Source organism: Gracilinanus agilis, chromosome 1 (assembly GCF_016433145.1).
Source record: "Gracilinanus agilis isolate LMUSP501 chromosome 1, AgileGrace, whole genome shotgun sequence".
NCBI classification, from domain to species: domain Eukaryota; kingdom Metazoa; phylum Chordata; class Mammalia; order Didelphimorphia; family Didelphidae; genus Gracilinanus; species Gracilinanus agilis.
The window spans coordinates 115128509-115151410 of NC_058130.1; positions in this window are offsets into that span (position 1 = coordinate 115128509).

Consider the following 22902-nt stretch of genomic DNA (forward strand, 5'->3'; position numbering starts at 1 on the left):
GAGGATATAATTCAAAAATCTGATTCCAAATTTTGCAAGGCTCTTCCCAAAATATTCAGAGAGGAAAGTCCTATTCCTCCTATTTCTCCTGAAATAGAGAAGGACACAGATGTGAAGAAGCTCCTCTCTCATCTTGTGTATGTCTTGGCCAACCTCTCCTCCCCTGCTACTTCTCTTGACACCCTGTCCTTTCCTGTCCCTTCTCCCAATCCACAACCAACCCCAACCAAGACTGTACTAGTTCCTACCCATGTAACGGTAAGCACACAAACACCTCAAAAGACCTGTTCTGCCACAGTAAGCACCAAAACAACTAAAAAGAAACCAAAACCATGCTATGATTCTGATTCATATGATTCTGGTTCCTGCGATGGCCTTTTCCCCTTTAGGGAAGTGCCTACATTAGACTAATCTGGGGATGTGATAAATTTAACACACCATACTCCGTTCACTCCTCAAGATATCAAATAATTTAAAAAATATGTTCCAAATTATAATGACAAACCCATAGCTGTAATGAAAATGATGGAAGGCATATCTTTCCAATACAATCCTTCCTATAAGGATGTGGAAAAATTACTCCAGATCTTCCTGACAGAGAGAGAAAGAAACAAAATCATCTCGAATGTAAATAAGGCCAGAGGACAAAATGCAGTACACTGGCCACGTGAGGATCCTTATTAGAACTATAATGATTCTGAGGAATATTTACAGTTAAATAATGCTAGGGTTGCAATATTAAAAGCAATGAAAGAATGTGCAGAATGTCCTGACAACTGGACCAAATTTGATCATCTAATGCAAAATGATGACAAAACACCCTCTCAGTTTATGGATGAACTTATTCAATTGGGACCTCAATATTTGGACTTGAGTTTATCGAAAGAGCAAGGCATACACAACAAATAAGGCAACAATTTGTAAACAATTCTAGCAGAGTGGTCCATGATTACTTTAAGATGCATTGTCCTAAGTGGCCAGAAATGGATCTGGATGAATTAAGGAGAATAGCTGTGTATGTCACTAAAGGACATGAAGAGACAAAGGTACAAACTAATGACTTATTAGATACCATACAAAAAGAACTGAAATCATTACAAAATAAAATATAAAAACAGGAAGGAGGGCATGATGATACTACACCAATACTACTTGCCCCTCTCTGAGAGTCTAATTATCAATCTTTGACCTGCCATTTCTATAACAGGAAGGGCCACTTAATGATGAATTGCAGGAATCTGCTCTAGACAATTAGGAATAATACTAACAACTACAAAAATTTTAGGAACAGCAATTTCAGGAATAATAATAACTATAGAAACAATACTAATTTCAGAAACAATAACTATCAGAATAATAACTACAGGAATTGCAATTTCAGGTCCGATAACCAGGCAGATAACTCACACAAATGATCCCACAGCAGTATCTTCTAAGTAGAGCTCACCCACACACTACTCAGGGTGCTACTGCCCCTCCATGTGGGGCAGAAGGAGGTGCCCCTTATACTCTATTAAACTCTATTGCTTTTGTTGTTTTGTTGCTATTAACCCTTTTCAGTTTTGTCTCCCTTCAAGTAGCAAAGAAGAAGAAGTAGATTTTACAATACAGTCCTTGTCTACTCCCTTATATTTATTTGTGCCATCCGGTAATTGACATGTGCCTTTATGGAAGACCATAAGAACTTGTTTGTATTGATAATTTGGAAAACTTGGATTTTGTGTATTTGAAAGATTTGAACATATATTACCTTGAAGGAAACCTGTATTGAACTGACTTTATTTGAATTTGAATTGTTATGCATTTTTGTGCCTTTTTGTGAAATTTTTATATTTTCTTCAATATATCATTGCTTTTATATATCCATTGTTTTACCTCATTTGTACTCACACTGTGGATCATGGCTAAGCTAAGAGGAAATTCATCTAAATTCTTGGGTAAGAACCTTTATATTCTACCCCTCCTTAAGTGACATGAATTGCATGTATATATATATATTTCCTCTCTCATTGTCACTGGTTATAGGAGATATATATGCTTTGAATTTTTAGCACATTTTTTATAATCTCATGTGCAATTTATGTGTTTGAGGCATACATTATCTAAATTCAAAGAGTTTTTAATTATTAGATTAGTATAGGTTTAATATATCCATTTGTTCTAATTGTAACTGCCTGCCCAAAAGCCTTAGACTACTGAAACTGCCATTGGTATTTTGCTAATATGGGACTTTGCACATATGTCTGATTCAAAGAAATGGGATCAACAAAGGAGCACAGATTTCATCTATACAGTGTCAAAGAAACACAGATATCTATATAGTGTTAAAGCAGCATGTACTTAACCTGACTGATACCAAAAGAGAACACAGGTCAAAAAAAGAAACTAATCCTATTAGGATTGCTGAGACTTCTATGCCAATAAAAAAGACTTGAAACTAGTGTGTGAATCAAGGTTGCGATGCTTAACATATGTTAAGATGTAGGACTCCTTGTGAAAATTTATATGTCAAATACCTAACAATTGGCTGTACTGGCTCCATATTCTATCCCTGAGAAGAAATGACGAAAGAAGAAAAGAAGAAACGATGTAATATCAAACCAATAAATACAAATCTAGTCCTTTTTCTAAATTTCTTACTATGGTGGTTGATATGGTCCTGGCTGCTAAGTGGGTAAGTAAATGATGCTGGCCAGGGATTACTTTAATTGGGCATTATTCAAAGACCTAGTGTGATTTTCTTTTTTTCCTTATTTAGAATTTTTCCCATATAAAATTTAGAATTGGATGTTTAGAATTTTCATCCACTAGCTATTTGGCCTTTTTGTGCTAATTTTTCTGATATATTTAATTGGCAGTGATTCATATGCCTCCTGCCTCAGCCATATATCCCTCTGTGATTTCAATGTTTCTTTCTATCCTCCTCATGGGGGGATGTGTTTTTATTTTAAATGAAAAGATTCTAGGTTATTTTAGGAAAAGAGATTTACTATCTACTGGAATCCAAATGAAGATGCCCTTGGAGACAATATTGAGAATGCATGCTGATCGAGGAGCCTAAGAGCAACCAGGTGTGCAAAATTTTGAACTTTGGGAGGTTTTTAATTCATTTGTCTGGTTTTAAGTTAATTTGTCTTGTTAAAATTGATTTGTTTTGTTAAATTCATCTGTTTTTTTTAAATGCATTTGTTATACACACACACACACACACACACACACACACACACACACATATATATATATGTTTTGTTGTGAAAGAAGGGGACTGTCCCCTGAATATTTTTGTAAAGGAAGCTCCAAGTATTTGATTTCCTTATATTGTAAAAAAATATTAACATTCTCCCATTGTATTGATGTATATACCCTTTATTTTATTGCAATTATAAGTTTATTAATGTTTGTTATTAATTGGTCTCCCAAAGGATCAGGGGGGAATGTGCCATTTGAAATTATTGTAAGCCCTGGGAGACTACATCTCCCAGGGATCCCTGCTACATCTTCCCCTAACACCTCCCACTTCCTTTGTGGGAGGTGTGGGAGGTGTCAGAGAAAGTATAAGAGAAATGTTTTTGCCACCTTTTTGCTTTCTCTCTCGAGACTGGAGGTAGCTTTCTCTCTCTGGACTCTGCAAAGCTAACTCTCTCTACCGGGTAGACAGGAGACCCTCTTTTCCCTATCTAACCTTTCCCCTTCCTAATAAAAATAAAATCTAGCTATTCTAAACCCTAAGTTGCTCTCTGATCTTTTATTTGAGCCCCAAAGGGCTCTGGTCAATTTCCCCCTGCCTGCACTAGGGACCACTACCTTCCTTTCCCTTCCTCTACCTTCCTCTCTTCTTTCTCCCATCCTATATTCCTATCTACCTTCCTCCCTTCAACCCCCTCAAATAGTCCTTATGGGGCTCTTCTTCCTTGCACCTGATTAACAAGAGAAACTATTTAATTTTTTTCTCTTTCTGTTAAAAAGGCTTGGAGCAAATTTTTCACATCAATCCATGTGGGATCATGTGTGGTAAATACTTTCTAGCCTTTGTATAATCACAATGGGATCATCTTCAAAGGAAGGAGTTTTTTTCTCCCTTGACTCTCTCAATATCTTCTGGAGTTAAAGGTACATGGTGTCTAATGGTCACTAAATCTCCACTTTTATTGTATGTGGGTACTTCCCTTAAGGGGAAAAGGCCTGTAACTGAATTGTGTTTCATTTCTGTTGCTTGTTTTTTTGTTTGGGTTCCAACAGAATAGGTGAGGGGATGGGGTAGAGTGGTAGAAGCAGGGGAAAGAAGGTTTGGGTAGGGATGGTTTGGGTAGGTATAGTTTGGGTAGAGTGAGAGATGAATTGGACAGGGTAAGGCAGAGACAGGCTTAGATGGTGAGGCAGTGAAGGGAGATGAATCTTCCTTCTGAATCTTGAGATTACTCAAGCTTTTCTAAAAGTTTTCTATCTCAGTCTTGAGATCAATGAAGCTAATATTCTATTGTTTTTCCTTGAGGAGAAATAGATAAATTTCAAGGTATCCAATTAAAATAAGCACACTCAGGAACAGCACTAAACAAAGCCATTCTGAAACTGTGAGCTGTGTAAGCTCAGTAATGTTCTCTGAGAATAGGAGCAATTTCAGATAGGTAGGAAAAGATTCTCTCAGAGTGTGGGCCATGTTTAGCACCATACTCAATTGCCTATTTATTTTTAAATCTAATTATTAAATTGCTTGCAATTCTGCTTCCTGTCTGTAGATGGTGCTACCTTAGTATGCACTGGCTAAGGGTTTAAGCCTCACAAGGCCAATGAGCTGAGTATTATAAAGACTTTACAGAAAAAAATTTGGTGTAGATGGAGACATGCCTTTTGAATGGAGGGTAGGGGGAAAATCTTAGCCTAGACTAAATTTAGGAGAGACAACAAGAAAAAAAAAGACAAAAGCTTTCTATTTTATGGAAAAAAACACACTTTCATGTAGGCAAAAAACCTCAAACAAACCCTCAGGGAACAGCCTTAGATCAGCCAAGAGGTTTGGAAGAGTTTATTCCCTTCCCCTCCTCACTAGGGTACACCAGAAGTCATGTGTTTCCACCAGCATGTGCCAGAGAGTCAGGGCAGGAGGGCAAAAAAGGTCTAGGTATGGAATATGGGTTATGGGCTATTGAGATTTTTGTCCTTAATAGGCTTTGAAAATTTCACAGGATTAAGGGAGCAGTTTAAGTTAACTTTGCTGCTGCTTTCCCTCTTCAACGTTCCACATCCTACTTAAGCCAAGTCATGTGGGGGTTCAAGAAAGACCTTAAAGAGAGAACAGACTTCTAGGAGTAAGATAAGTCTAAACTTTGTCAATTTAGCCCAACAATGAACTTTTTCCAATAACAAAAAAAGACTGAGCTGAACCTACCAGCTTCCTACAATACTCTGGGACTCTGGGATGCAAGATAGTTCCTGTGGGGATAGGGTAGTTTCCCCCAGGGAAGGATTTAGGAGGGTGAAGTGTGCCCCCTGATAAAAACTTTGAGGAGGAGCAGTGTACTGGGAGCCTCCCAGTGGCTTTCCTTAGGCCAATCTGTCCTTTTGTCTATTTCAAAACTGCTCTACCAGCTTAGAGTAGAGTAAAGACTGAGCTCCAGAAATAACTACTAACGAATTGACTTAAGGAAAGTAAAAAGTCAAGAATATTGGAGAATATTGAGAGTATTCATCAAACCTTTGTGGTCTGCCAAATGTAATAAATGAAAGTAAAATTACTAAATGAAATATTAATAAAATATTTTGGTCACCATTATAAAATTTACTCTCAAATCAGGACATTAATGTGTTACTTCTCTTAACAATGTAATTTTAATAAAAATGGAGATATATGAAAAAGGGAAATGAAGGAAGGGTGAGAAAATATCACCTATCTAGAAAAATACCTAAGCTAAAATCTCAAGCCCACTAAGCCGGTTAGCCCACAAAGCCTCCAGTGCCAACCTCCAGAGAAAAAGAGAGAAAGAGTTCACAGCTTTTATCCTCTGTGCCCCTATGTCCCACAATGTACACACACAATAAATGGGGTGTGGGGTAGGACAAACTTAGGGAGTGATTTCTATCATCACAATGCCCAGTTTTAACTTTTCAGGCATAATTCTAGATTGCTTTTCAAAATGGTTGGATCAGTTCACTGTCCCAGCAACAAGGCATTAATGTCATTATTTTTCCACATCCCCTCCAGCATTTGTCGTTTTACCCTTTTATCATTGTATCAGGTATGTGTGAGATATTATGAAAAACTATGATTGGCTAAGGGACCTGTACATTAGTCAAGTACCACTTTTTTTTTTAAACCCTTTACTTCTGTGTATTGGCTCTAGGTGGAAGAGTGGTAAGGGTAGGCCAACGGGGTCAAGTGACTTGCCCAGGGTCACACAACTGGGAAGTGTCTGAGGTCATATTTGAACCTAGGACCTCCCGTCTCTAGGTCTGACTCTCAAGCCACTGAGCTACCCAGCTGCCCCTGGTCAGCAGGCTTTCAAAGCTTTTATGTCACTAGTTCTAGGTCATCAACTACCAGTGTCCTGACCTAAGATTTTCAACAGACCCTGGCAGCAAGGTCTTGGGTCTTCTGCAAGGCCATGCAGTCATCCCAACAGAGGCTGGGCATTAACGTTCTGGAATTTAAGAAAACTGTGAAATGGGCACTTAAGACACTGTGGTTTTAAAGCAAAGGACACTTAAGGAGTAAGTAGGTTTTCAATGGCTATGTTAAGTATAAGCATTCTTGGTTCTATCTAATTAAAGTATATGTTAATCATCTCCCTTCTTTCTCCATACCATTCTAGGACAATGGTAGAAGCTTCAGGGAAGCAGAGAGATCTAAGGCTTGCCTATTTTTAAAAATCTGTATTGGTGCATATACTTCCTGAACCAGGACTAATCACAGCAAAGCCAAGCCTTCTCATCCTCTACTATTTCTCTCATTGTACAGAATATCCTCTAGAGCGGCTCTCCTAGAGGCAATAGAGATCTTCCTTTAGGCCTTTCTAATATTTTGTGGATACCAGTACAACACTTGGGTTTTCAATCATCCTGCACCCTTCTCATATGAGTATCCTACTTCCTTTTCCAATCAAGCATCTTTTTTATTATAATAAATTTTTATGTTTTCCAGATTTCATGGCAATAAAATTTTTTTTCTCCCTCCTTTTTCTCCCTCCCTCCTTCCCTCCCTCTTTCCTTTTCCTTCCCCCTCTCCAAGATGGCAAGTAATATGATATAGGTTGTATGTATATTATCATATAGTGCATATTTCCATGTTTGTCATATTGTGGAAGAAGATACATATTGCCTACACTAGAAAAAAATTTGTGGAGGAAATATAGTATGTTTCCATATCCATTTGAACTACCATCTATTCCTTCTATTGGGGGTGGATATCCTTCTTGTCATGTCTCTTGGAGTTGTCCTGAATCCTCATGTTGCTGATAGTAATTAAGTCATTCACAGTTGATCATCATACATTATTGTTGTTACTGTGTACAATGTTCTCCTGGTTCTGCTAACTTCACTTTGCATCACTTAATATATGCCTTTCCAGATTTTTTTGAGATTATCTTGTTTGTAATTTCTTATGGTATAATTGTTTTCCATTATAAGTATATACCAGAACTTGTTCAACCATTCCCCAATTGTTGGACATCCCTTTAGTTTCTAATTCTTTGCTGCCATATAAAGAGCTGCTATAAAGATTTTTGTACAGTTAGGTGCTTTTCTCTTATCTTAGTTGTGATATTGCTGGATCAAAGGGCATACCACAGTTTTATGGCTCTTTGAACATGGTTCCAGTTTGTTCTCCAGAATGGTTATATCTGTCAGTAGCTCTACCTGAAGTGTATTAGTATCTGGTTTTTTTCCACATCCCCTCCAAAACTTATCATTTTCCTTTTTTGTCTTATTATCTAGTCTTATGGGTATGAGGTAGTATATCAGAGTTGCTTTATTTTCCATTTCTCTAACTAATAGTGATTTGGAGCATTTTTTCATATGGCTAAAGTTGCTTTAATTTCTTCATCTATGAATAGCCTGTTCATATCTTTTAATCTTTTGTTAATTGGGAAATGCTTTGTATTCTTATAAACTGGATTCAGCTCTCTATATATTTAATAAATGAAGCCTTTATCAGAAAAACTTACTATAAACATTTTCCCTAGCTTTTTCATTTGTCTTTTAATCTACATTGTTTGTTTATGTTTGTGCAGAAACTTTAAAACTAAATATAGTCAGTTACCTATTTTATACTTCCCAATGTTCTCTGTCTTGTTTTTACCTGAATTCCTCCCTTATCCATAGGTCTAATAGGCAAACTATTTTGTACTTCTTTCATTTGTTTATATTATCACCCTTAATTTCTCAATCATGTATCTATTTTGACTTTGGTATAAGGTATGAGGTGTTGGTCTGTTCCTAATTTTTGACCCCTTGTTTTCCAGTTTTCTCAGGAGTTTTGTTAAATAATGAGTTTTTCTTCCAAAAACTTGAATCTTTGCATCTGTCAAACTCTAGGTTACTATGGTCATTTAGCATTGCATATTGAGTGTCTAGTCTATTCCATCGGTCTTCTATTCTATTTTTTAGTCAGTATCAGATTGTTTTGTTGGTTGCCTTTTTGTAATATAGTTCAAGATCTGGTACAGCTAAGCCAAATTCCCTCATTTTTTCATTCTATGTTTTTTGTTTTTCCAGATGAATTTTATTATTTTTTCTAGCTCTATGAGATAATTTTTTGATTGTTTTATTGGTATGGAACTGAATAAGTAAATTAATTTAGGAAGAATTATCATTTTTATTATATTGGCTAAGCCTGCCCATGAGCAATTAATGTTTTTTTTTAAAATTGTTTAGATCTGCTTTTATTTGTGTGAGAAATGTTTTGTAGTTGTGATCATATAATTTCCAAGTTTATCTTGGCAGGTAGATTTCTAGGCATTTTGTTTTATATTTGTATTTGTCTACAGTTATTGTAAAGTCATGCATTTAAAAAAATCAAGTCCTAACAAGTTAACCAAATTGATTAAGTACTTAACATATGCCAAAGAATACGACAAACACAAAGGATGCAAAGAAAAACAAATAGTCTCTGCCCTCAAAGAGATCATAGTCTAATGGCAAAGGCAATATGTGAACAACTATGAAAAAAACAAGACATACAGAATAAATCAATGATAATCTTAGAGAGAAGGTACCATCAGAAAGGAGGAATGGGAAAGGAATGGTATAAGATCTCTAATCCTCTTATCTTGGTCCCTTGTTCTGGACCTGCTCTAGTTTGCCAATGTCTTTCGCAAAATGTGGCAACTGGAACTGAATACAGTGCATCAGATGTGATCTCACCAAGGCAAAGGACTGTGGGACTATCACCTCTGTCATTTTGACCAATGGATAGTGAAGGAAAAGATCATCCAGAAGTAAGTTCTCTAGAAAGAAAACTTCTCAACAACACTTATCTTAAATGTTCAGAAGTAAAATGGGACACAGGAAAATGGCTTATGTACAATATTCTCACAGGCTATTAGACATTTTTACCAAAATGAGTTTAAAAGTTTTTGGAGAAAATATTCCTTTCAGGAAACAGAGCTAATTCCAAATTCCATTTAGCTCTTTCTACAATGGAACTCATCAGTGATCAGGTTATGCTGTGCTTTATTTCAGATAGGAAACTAAAAAAGGAGTTTAGTATCACTGGTTAAAGTTGCCAAGGGAGAGGAATCAGATAAAGGATATGAGGAATAGGGAGCCATAGACAGAGAATGCTATAAAATAGATTGGATTTCATCCAGGAAACCTTGAAACAAAAAAAGAACCATGTGGCTTTCAAGACAACCGATTTCCTGTATCTGTCCATTTTCTATGTCACTGGAAATGTAATGGAAGGTGCTAGAGATTCATTCTTGTTCTCAAGGGACCCTGACATGTACTAGCCACCAGACGGTCAAAATTCATTTTTATGGAGTCAAAACCAATAGGTAGTGAAGGGCATGCAAAGTGGAAACATTTTATGGTAGACCCTTCCTTTTTTAAGATTGATAAAAGAAAAGACTGATTTACTTGAAAGTTTCATTTTCTCCAGATTAGTGGTCACGTCAACCCTTAAAATGCTACAGGGGAAAGAAATCAGTATCCTATTTGTCTTTAAAATGGGAGACATGGGACACCTGGCACCCTATAAATACTGTGACACTGTACAACAGCAAACTTGGGCACAATGCTTTTCTTATTCTGAATTGGAATCCATCTGTACCCTACTGTAGTAAGACAAAAGAGGATTGTTAGCACTTAAAGGCACCTTGACGCAGTCATACCACTTGACTATTTTATTAATTGCCCCATCTGTTAAGTGAGAACTTTCTGACATAGGTTGGTACAGTGCTCTTAAACCCCTTGGTCTGCTTCCTATTGGTTCCACATGTGTTTGTATTTGTTCTCAGTAGGCAGAGATTCCAGAGAGAAAATGAACCGCTGCAGATCGATTGCAGTATCAGTCATGCAGAAGACATGGTAAAACATGCCATTTGATTTTGATCTAACTTTAACCCTTGCAGGACTCATGCATTAAATCTGTGCTTTTGACTTTGTTTTCTTTTCTTGCTCTTTCAAGTCAGTTAATATATGTAAAATGCTTTGCAAACCTTAGAGACTTTATAAATGTTAGCATTATTTCCTTCCTTCCTTCCTTCCTTCCTTCCTTCCTTCCTTCCTTCCTTCCTTCCTTCCTTCTTTCCTTCCTTCCTTCCTTCCTTCCTTCCTTCCTTCCTTCCTTCTTTCCTTCCTTCCTTCCTTCCTTCCTTCCTTCCTTCCTTCCTTTTTCTTTACTTCTTCCCTCATTCTCCATCTCTCTGTCTTTCTAGACATGAATGTGTGTGGTTGTTTTGAATTTCTGAAAGTGATATCAAACATTGGAGGATGAGTGCCCAGACTTTACAGTGATGCTCCTATTTCATTAAAAGTAACATTTTCCCATTAAGGAATTTTGTCTTTGCTTCATGGAGCAATTATTATCCCCAAACCATATAGATTTAATGGGATGGGGGAAGGTGGTTATGTTGCAGTACTCAATAGGTTTGTGTCCTTAATGTAATCAAAGACAATTCATCCACAAAAGTACATGCATATTGCAGTAAGCTTATGGCCTACACTGATAAAAGACAGAGCAACAAGTTTAAGGGTCTAACTTAGGTCATTATTTACCATTGGATGGTTTGTCTTTTTTAGAAGGGGTTGAAGGATTTGAGTTAAAGATTCAGTCACTATTTCAGTCTCAACTTTGCAATTTCCTGGTTTGGCTTGGATTGTGTTATATGCTAGAGTTGTTATGGGAGTGACTCATTTTTCTGTGTGCAGTTTTAAGATAAAAGAGAAAAATAGGAGAGTCTTCTCAGACTAAAATTTCTTTTCACACTCCAGATGCTAGAACTCCTTGAAAGTAGAACATTAATGAAAATGGGCAGTCACTCAGGATTATCTCACAGACAGATACCCTTTAAATTTTACTTCTATAATGGGATGGGAACATACTAGCTTTGGAGTTAAGAAGAACTGGGTTTAAATTCTACTTTGTCAGCTAGGAGTGGAGCCAAGATGTCAAAGGAGAGAAGCATTCAGTTGAGGTCTCCTAATATTTTCCTCCAAACAATTGAAAATAACACTTAAAATATAAATCAGGAGTGGCAGAACCAACAAAAAGTCAAAGTAGGAATCTTTCCTGTGCAAGACAACATAAGAGGTCAGAAAGAGAGATCTGCAACACAGGGGAAATGGCAGACCTGAACCCACATAAATGAAATACCAGTGGTAGGAGTAGGAGGTTGTAACAGAAGTAGAAGCGACTTTGGGAGCTCTCAAGTTAGAGGTGGTAAAGGGACCCACCGGTTTGGTTGGGAAGAGATTATAGGGTACCTTTATGCCATTACTGAACACAAGACCAGATGACGTTTGGAATTCCATTGCATATACCCACTTTTTGGTCATAGCTCCAAGACAGAGAGTAGTACTTTCAGTCAAGAGGGAGTGGAAGGGGCAGCTGGGTAGCTCAGTGGATTGAGAGTCAGGCCTAGAGATGGGAGGTCCTAGGTTCAAATCTGGCCTCAGACACTTCACAGCTGTGTGACCCTGAGCAAGTCACTTGACCCCCATTGCCCACCCTTACAACTCTTCCACCTAGGAGACAATACATAGAAGTTAAGGGTTTAAAAAAAAAGAGGGAGTGGAAACCCTGAGGGGCAGTAACACTTCTGGACCCAATGGATCAGGGACCTTGAAGAACAGTATTGATTCTGGTCCCAAGAGAGAAGGGGTTCTAAGTGGCAGTATTGTTCTCCCCAAAGAACCACAGACCCTTCTTGTGTAAGGATCAGAGTGCATACAAAGATAACTGTGACAATACCTCTCTCCATATCACACCACCTAGGAAGCACTGAAAATTTTCTAACTCCTCATTCAGCCTCCTATGCTGGGAAGAGAGCCCAGCATTAACATGAAGTTCCAAATCAAGAATTAGAGTAGAAAAATGAACAAAAAATAAAAAAAGAAACTGACCATAGAGGTCACTATGATGACAGCAAAAATCAAGACACAAAGTAGGAAAAAAATATTATTGAATTAAAAAAGATACCAACAAAGCCTTCAAAAAAAAAGAAGCCTGACAAGAATTCCTGGAAGTACTAAATATTATTTTCAAACTCAAATAAGAGTGGTAGAGGAAAAACTAGGTAAAGAAATGAAAACAAAAGTTTTTACAAAAATTATGTAAAGACAATTAAAAAGGGGCAAGTAGGTAGCCCAATCGATAGAGAGCCAGGCCTGAAAATGGGAGGTCTTGGTTTCAAATTTGGCTTCAGACATGTCCTAGCTATTTGACTCTGGGCAAGTCATTTGACCCCAGTTGTCTACTCCTTACCATTCTTCTGCCTTGGAATTGATTCTAAGAAAAAAGGCAAGGATTTTTTAAAAATAGAAAAGACAATAACTTGGTAAAAGCAGCAGAAAAAAATTGAGGAAAATAAAACTTCAGAAAGCAGAATTGGCCAAATGTTAAAAGAGGAACAAAAATCATTTGAAGGGAAGAACTTTTTAAAAAGCAGAATTGGAAAGTGGGAAAAGAAAAACAAAAGCTCACTAAAAATAATTTCTTAAAAATCAGAATAAGACTAATGGAAGCTAATAGCTCCACAAGATATCAAGAAACAATGAAATTAAATTAAAAAAATGTAAGAAAACATGAAATATCTCATTGTAAAAGCAACTAACCCTGAAAATCATTCCAGTAGAGAAAATTTAAGAATTATTGGACTACCTGAAAGCAATTATTAAAAAAAGAACCTAGACATTGTATTTAAAGGAATTACCAAGGAAAACTGTTGTAGTATGCTAGATCCTGAGGACAAAACAGAAATTGAAAGACTCTACCAATCACTATATGAAAGAGATCCCAAAATGAAAACTTCAAGGAAGGGTATAGCCAAATCCAGAACTCCCAAGTAAAAGAGAAATAACTTGAATTAGCAAGAAAATCATTCAGATAACAACAGTCTGGATCACATAAGATTTAGCAGCTACTACATTAAAGGAGTGGAGGGTTTGGAACATAGGCAAAAAAGCTGAACTTACAACTAAGAGTGACCTACTTGGGAAAACTGAGTATACTCCTCCAAGGGAAAGAATTGATATTTAATGAAATAAAGAAGTTTAAAGCATTCTGAAAAGATTAGAGCTGAATAGAAAATAAGACTTTCAAGTTCAAGACTAAAGAGAAGCTTGAAAACACAAACATGAGAGAGAAATCATAAGGGACTCAATAAGGTTAACCTATTTACCTTCCTATATAGGAAAAGGAAACATATCTTCTAAGAACTTTATCATTGTTAAGGCAGTTAGAAGGATTCTATATAGAAAGAAAGTATGAAGGTGAGTTGATTACGTAGGGTTAATGTAAAAAAAAAGAATTTATAAGAAAAAAAGGGATTCTTTGAGAAAAGGGGGAAGGGAGAGGAAAAACAGGTAAAATTATCTCATATAAAAGAAATGTACTAAGAAGTTCTTTTACAGTAGAGGGGCAAATGGTGTGTATATGGGGCATCTCATTCATAGTTAAATTAGTTCAAAAAAGGATAATATATACTTTTGTACATATATATATATATATACACAGATACATTTTTGGAAATAGAAATCTATCTTAAATGATAGGGAAGTAGGAAAAGAAGGATAAGAGAAAAAGAATGGACAAGAAAAGAAATGGCAGAGAAAAGAAGGCAGTGGTCAGAAGCAAAACTGACTTTAGAGAAAGGACAAAATAATGAGAGAGAAAAGGATAACAGAAGAAAATAGGACAGAGGGAAATGCACAGTTAATCATAGTAGCTTTGAATGTGAATGGGATGAACTCTCTTGTAAAAACAAAACAGTATAATAAATTAGAAATCTGAATACAAAAAACACACTTGGAACAGAGAGACACACACAGAGTTAAAATAAGGAATTGGAATAGAATCTATTATGTTTCAGCAGAAATAAAAAAAAGAAATGAGGTAGCAGCCACTATCTCAGACAAAGCAAAAACAGAAATAGACCTAATTAAAAGAATAAACAATGAAGCTACATCTTGCTAAAAGGAACAACAGACAATGAAATGATAGCATTTCTGAACATAGGCACCACATAGCATATCATGTGTATTCTTAAAGGAAAGTTAAATGAGTTACAAGTGGAAGTAGACAGTAAAGCTTTACCAATGGGGAAATCTCAACTTTAACCTCTAAGACCTAGAGAGATATAATCATAAAATAAATAAGAAAGAAGTTGAGATGAATAGAATCTTAGAAAAATTATATATGATAAAAACTGAATGGAAAAAGGCAGGAGTATACCTTTTTTTTCAGCAGTACATGGCACCTTCACAAAAATTGGTGATATATCAGAGCAGAAGACTCTTACAACTAAATTCAGAAAAGGAAAAATATTAAATACACGCTTTTGAGAATAAAATACAATAAAATTGCACTTAATAAAGGGCTATGTAAGTATAGATTAAAAATTAATTGGAAACTAAATAATCTGTTTCTAAAGAATAAGTCAAAGACCAAATCAAAGAATCAATTAATAACATTAAAGCAAAAAACAACAATAAGACAACATTCCAAAATTTGTGGGGTGCCATCAAAGCAGTAATGGGGGAAATTTGTCTCTAAATGCTTACATCAATAAAACAAAGAAAAAACAGATCAACAAATTTGGACATGCAACTGAAAATACTAGAAAAAGAATTTCCCAATTAAACTTAAAAATGGAAATCCTGAAAATCCAAGGAGAGATTAATTTAATTAATAAATTTAATTAAAAAATTTAATTAAAAAACCTGAGCCAATTAATAAAACTATCATTTGATCTTATGAAGATACCAATAAACTAGATAAACCACTGGTTAATTTGATTGAAATAAAGAAAGAAGAAAACCAAATAAAGAGTATCAAAAATGAAAAGGGTGAATGTGCCACCAATGGAAATGAAATGAAAGGAATTATTAGAAGTTGTTTTCCCAATTATATGCCACTAAAATTGACAATCTAAGTGAAATGAATGACTATATACAAAAATTTAGACTGCCCAGATTAAAAGAGGAAATAAAATACTTAAATAACCCTATCTTAGAAAAAGAAATTTAAAAAGCCACTAATAAGCTTCTTAAGAAAAAAAATTCCCAGGATCAGATGGATACACAAATGAATTAAAAAACATCTAAGGAGCAATCAATCCCAATATTATATAAGCATTTTGAATAAATTGGTAAAAGAGTCAAATTTGTTTTGTGGCACAAATATAATGCTAATATCTAAGCTAGGAAGAACAAAAATAGAGAAAGAAAACTAAACTAATTTCCTTAATGAATGTTGATGCAAAAATTCTAAATAAAATACTATCCAGCAATATATCACAATATCATATACTATGACCAGGTGGAATTTATACTAGAAATATAGAGCTGGTTTAATTATTAACATAATTGATCATATCAAAAACAAAACCAAGAAAAATCATGATGACCTAAATAGATGCAGAAAAAGTCTTTGACTAAATATAATACTCATTTCTATTTAAAACACTAGAAAACATAGGAACCAATGCAACTTTTCTTAGAATGAAAGGCATTCTCTAAAATCAAGAGCAAGCACTGTCTGTAATGTGAATAAACTTGAAATTGTCCCAATAAGATCAAGAATATCCTTTATCACCACTATTATTTAAAATTGTATTAGAAATGCTAGCTATAGCAATAAGACAAGAAAAAGAAATTGAATAAAAATAGATAATGAGGAAATAAAATTATCACTTTAGATGATATGATGTTATACTTAGAGAATCAACTAAAAAGCAGTTTAAATGTTGAACATCTTCAGCAAAATTGCAAGATATAAAATAAATCCACATAAGTCATTATATTCTACCATCAAAACCCAGCAGGAATAGATCAAACTACCAAAGATTTATCTTACAAAGTTAGAAAAAAAATTCATCTGGAAAAACAAATAGTTAAGAATATCAAGTAAATTAGAGAAAAAAATGTCAAGGAAAGAAGTCTAGTAGTTCCAGATTTCAAACTACGTTAGAAAGTAGTAACCATCAAAGCAATCTGGTACTAGCTAAGAAACAGAATGGTGAATCTGTGTAATAGATCAGGTATATAATACACAGTAATACACAGTACCTATAGTAATCTAGTATTTGATAACCTCAAAGATCCAAGCTTTGGGGATAAGAATTCAACATTTAATAAAAAATTTTGGGAAAACCAGAAAGCAGTTTGGCAGAAACTAGGTATAGACCAACATCTCACACTGACTATCAAGATTACATCAAAATGGATGAATGATTTAGTCATAAAGGGTGATAAAGGGATCAGAAAAGTAGGGGGGCATGGAAAAATGTACCTGTCTGATCTATGGATAAGGGAAGAATTTATGAGCAAACAAGAATTAGAGAGGATCATGGGAAGCAAAATAGACAATTTTGATTACATGAAAGCTTTTGTACAAACAAAACCAATACAACCAAAGTTAGAAGGGAAGCAGGAAACTGGGAAAACATTTTTGCAATAAGGTTCTCTGATAAAAGCCTCTTTTCTCAAAGACATAAGAACTGAGACAGATTTATAAAACATAAGAGCCATTCACCAGTGCTGGCATATCAATTATTCTCCACTTGGGCCTGAAGAGTTGAATATAACTTTTCTGACTTGATGCTGATTCTTATGTTTCAGACTATTACCTGATATCCAGATTCCTGATACCTGTGCTCCTGATTTCAATCTATGTTTTCCAGTTGCATACCCTGTTTATAGACCAGAAGCTGTTCATTCCTTGACCTTTATCTCCTATCTTTCCCAGAAGAGAAATGCAAAGAGAAAGCTTTAGGGTCTCAGATTAAAAGAGGAGATCACTTGACCAATGACAGAAGGTTCTGGTCTTTAGGATATTTGGGAAGGTAATTTTCACTAATGACACTTTATGGCAAACAATTATTTATTTTCAACCTCAAAGTGCTTGATCAAATAATTATTTTAATATGCTTATCCCACTTTTTGGAAAGAGAATAATTCTCTTATTCTGATATATGAATCCTAAATCCCTGACTCCCCTCTACATTTTAAGAAGGGGAAAGTATTTTTCTACCAGTTGTGTTTTCTCAGGTGGCAAAGAATTTTCTTGAAAGTGATTTTAGATTCAGTGTATTTATCAGGAAAGAAGCAACCTTGATCATGTCAAACATCTGCTTGATGAAGGAATCTACTACTGGTGATTCTACTCTAAAAGTAAACATGTGTGCCACATTATGACATTCTGTTCTATCTTCCAGAAGTCCCTTAGTTAGGAGTAACATCTAGGTATGGTGGAAGACCTATACTCCAGCTGCACAAAGCTCTGTAGGTGAATATGGTTGAGGACCATTTATGGTTTTGTGATTGGCAGAGCAAGCTAAGATGAACGGAATTTAAAAGGGATGAGGTGGATTCCAGGAGGTGAGTCTGGGAAAATGGTAATCCATTAGAAGATATATTGATGTATTAATTCATATCACCTAGTCTGATAAAAGCCTATGTATATAAGTATGTCTTTACAAGTACCTTAAGAGACATATATGAAGTCAAGAGACAAAGGGAGGACAATTCTGAAAATTCTTGAAGACAGTTATCAGGTCTCCTCCCCTCTCTCACCCCAGGATCTTCTCTTTTTTAGCTCAACTGTTCGCAGTTCCTTCTGTCTATCCTTGCATGGCAAAGTGGTGGTTGTCTGCCTCTGATTACACTTAAGCTTCCCAATTATCTCACTTAAAATATGGTGTCCAGAATTGGATGCAATAGTCCAGATGTAGTCTGGCAGGGGAAGGGTCCACCATACTTTCCCCCTTCCTTTCTTTGCTCTGGAACCTATAAGTTTTCAAGAGTTGTTGTTGTTGTTGTTGTAGTTGTTTTGGCTGCCACATCAGAGAAGAGACTAATGATGAGCTTGTAATCAACTAGAATCTTTATTTCTTTGTCTTGTGAATGCCTTTCTAAACACACTTCCTTCATTCTGTAATTGTCCACATTTTTAAACCTAAATATAAGTCTTCGAATTTTATCAAATTGTCAAATTTTATCTGGGTAACTTCAATCCAACATTCAAACCTGTTAAGGACTTTTTGGAACCCAAATTTATTATTCCAGTGTATTTCCTTTCTTTTCAATGTTTATATTATAAACAAGTTGGATAAGTATGCTAGGTGATCTGTCCCTTCATTCACACCATCAAGAATAAAACTAATTATAGAGCCTTTTATCACTCCAATCCAGCATATAAGAAGCTAAGAGGCATAGTAGGTAGAGTCCTGGATTTGAGATCCCCCCAAAAATTTGAATTCAAATCCTTCCTCTGACAAGTATTAGCTGTGTGGCCCTGGGCAAGTCATTTAACCTTCATTAGTCTTTCCTCATTTATAAAATGGAGATAGTAAAAGTATCTAATTCATGAGATTGTTGTGAGGATCAGATAAAATATGTACAGTGTTTTGTGTATCTTAAAAATACTATATAAAGGCTATTCTTATTCTTGCTTCTGTCTAGTTTGATTGGCTCGTTACATTATATTATTTGACCCATAAATACATAACAGAACCATTTGTGGAATGTAGTACCATATATAACTGCCTAATCCTAGATCTAACACATTTTCTTCTATCATCTTTTAAGAATGATATATGTGGCAGAGCAATATTAGACTATAAAATATGATAAATGCATCAAAAGGGAATTTGGACCAGCCTTCATTTAGTACTACACCCAAGCCATCCAAGAGATCTCCCTGTTTTCCTAATTTTAAATGCTTACAGGGTTGGAGATACTAACATCTCCTTGTCTAACTCGTTTTATTGTTTAATCACATTTAAGAGACTTAAAAGGTCATTTTATGCCAATCGCTTATTTCATGATTGAAGTGACTTGCCCAAAGTCACTCCTTGCCAACTAGAAAGGAGCAGAACTGAGTTATGAACTAAGTATTTTGGCTCCAAAGCTTCTTTCCACTGGACCCTGATGTCTCTTCTTGGTGAACTTGAATTTCTTATAAAAATCTAAGTCCTTTTCTTCTATTTGATAGGGAAAGCAAACAGCTGGTCAATGTCATATTTATGATAACATTTCATACGTGGGAAGACAGTAAGTTGTCTCCTCCTCAGCTCTCACTTCTTTAAGTAAAAAAAAATTAAATTCCTCAAACTTGCTTCAGAGATCCCATTTTTCCTTTCATGTCATCATATTTATTACTTTTTGTAGGTCACTCTCCTGTTTCTACATCCTTCTGTATTTCACTGTTATGGAGTACTCCCTCCACCTACACAGAATACAGCTTTTCCAGGCATTTAGAACTTGCTGAAAGTTGAAAAATACTCATTCCTTGGTGGCCAACCTGGTGATGATCCTTTTCATACTTATCCAGGCAGGTCTTTAGATAATAGATATGTTATTTATGACCAGGACCATACTCAAAGTTTTTCCACACTGGAAGGAACCCCCTTGGGTTACACTGAAAAGTGAGGGACATCTCCATTTCATGATGAAATTTCAGAAGAGAACTTGAAAAGAACTTCAAATTGTTTCTGTTTATCATTCTGAAAATATGGAAGTTCCCAATTAGAACAATCATCGAATAGTTGTAAACTACCATTCATTTTAGAAGAAGCATTGTTTCTGAACTTTTCTGTTATGCAGATACATGATGGACTAGTATGGCATCAGTAGGGGGAACTCTTTTTGGAAAAATCTCTTCACCCATGTAATTTTTCCCAACCGTGGCAGAGAAGATAAGTCCTATAAAGAGGCTATAGTCATTAAGAACCAAGAGAAAGTTTTGAAGTTTGATCTGACTGCAAGTTTAGCACTATCCAATACCCCGTCTCTTTTTCTCACATTATACCTATTTTAATATATCACTATGTTATGTATTTTATTATTGTCTCAAATTCAGTTTATGGTCTATTTTCATGAGCAATCCCGTACTTGTATCCAAACAACTAATTTCTTTTGCATAGATTGTCTTTATTTCCTAATCATGTTACTTTTCATTTTACTCTACTGAATGACTTCTTATTTTTGAAGTCATTGTTTGTTGTATTCAAGGTCACTTTGAATTTTAGTTCTGCACTCTAAGATGAGAGGCAAATAGAGAACTGATCTGAGACTCAGGAAGAGTTGTTTTTCTGCCATATACTGGCTTTATGATAATGGACAAATTCATTTGCTTCTCAGTGCCCCCCAGGCATTCCTCCAAGATTATGAGCAGCTCTCTACAGCTACAAGTGCTAACTTGTATTGATAGAACTTCTTCATAAGAGCCCTATGCTGATAAAATCACAGATATGGTCGAATCCTAGCATAGCCTTAACTTAGCATCATCAGCAGATGAATTCTAGTAGCCAGATGACTATTTCTCCATTTGAGTGACAGGTCATTTCACTGATGTATTGACTTCTTTCACTGAGACAGAATACAACTTTTCTATAACTAGTAAATGGTCTTCAAGAGTTGCCAAGACCCCAAAATTCATTGCCTATGAACAATATAGTGATGAACGTTTCCTAACTTAATTAGGCTGGTACTCAAGAAAACAGAGCTACCCATACGCATTGCTGGGCCCATACTTAAAGTCTTTCTTGTTTGATGGGACTATAGAGATCTTGTGCTTGGCTGGCATAGCCTTTAAGTAACCAAGATAGCCCTGATAAATGTAAGACTTGTATACATATATCTGGATATACAAAAATACAAAATAAGTATAGAACTGTAAATGCCGCTTAAGATTGTCTCAGGTATGATTGATCTATTGATGAACAATCTATTTCCACAAAATCACCATCTCTATATATTGAGCCCTGGTGTTTCTCTTGAAAGCCAATCCCACATTTCCAGATTGCCTATTGGAAATTTCAAATGACATGTCCTGTAGATATCTCAAAATCAGCATATCTGAAATAGTAACTCATTATTTTTGTTCCCCTAACTACCTTTTTTCATGAGCTTCCCTATTTCTGTCAAGGGCAGTGACAACCTTCAGATTACCCTGGGAGTTACACTTGACTCCTCACTCCTCCTCATCCTACATATTGAATCTATTTCTGAGTTTTATTGATTTTGGTTCCATGGCATCTCTCACTTTTATCACTTTGTCTTCATTCCCTTGTCCTCACCTTAGTGGAGGCTCTCATTACCTCTTACCGGGACTATTGTAGTAGCCTTCTAATTGGACTTCTCAATTCAAATTATTTCCCTCTTCAATCCATCCTCCACACAATTGTCAAAGTGATCTTCTCAATGCACTTGTCTGACTATTTTCCCCACTCAATACCATAACCTGAAAAATGAGAATAAACATTCAAGGGACTTCCTTTTACAGAAGGTTAAATGCAAACTCTTCTGTTCATCATTTAAAACTCTTCACAACTTGGCTCTCAATTTGCCTTTCCTACTTTATCCCACATTCTTCTTCTTTATGAATTAAAAGGTCTGGCCAAACTACTTATCTTACAGCTTTTTGCACAAAGCATTCTATCCCCCATCTTTGTTTTTTTTTCCCCCAAACATTTATTAATATTCATTTTTAACATGGTTACATGTTTCATGCTCCTCCTTTCCCCTTCACCCCCCACACTCCCCCCACCCATGGCCATTGCACATTTCCACTATTTTTGTCATGTGTCCTTGATCAAGACCAATTTCCAAATTGTTGGTAGTTGCATTGGTGTGGTAGTTTTGAGTCCACACCCTCAATCATGTCCACCCCGACCCATGCGTTCAAGCAGTTGTTTTTCTTATATGTTTCCTCTCCTGCAGTCCTTCCTCTGAATGTGGGTAGCGTCTTTCCCATAAATCCCTCAGAATTGTCCTGGGTCACTGTATTGCTGCTAGTACAGAGGTCCATTACATTCCATTTTACCACAGTATATCAGTCTCTGTGTATAGAGTTCTGGCTCTGCTCCTTTCGCTCTGCATCAGTTCCCGGAGGTCTCTCCAGTTCACCTGAAACTCCTCCAGTTTATTATTCCTTTTAGCACAATAGTATTCCATCACCCGCATATACCACAGTTTGTTCAGCCATTCCCCAATTGAAGGACATACCCTCCTTTTCCAATTTGTTGCCAACACAAAAAGCGCAGCTATAAATATTTTCGTACAAGTCTGTTTATCTATGATCTCTTTGGGGTACAAACCCAGCAATGGTATGGCTGGATCAAAGGGCAGGCATTCTTTTATAGCCCTTTGAGCATGATTCCAAATTGCGAGCCAGAATGGCTGGATCAGTTCACAGCTTCACCAGCAATGCATTAATGTCCCAATTTTGCCACATCCCCTCCAACATTC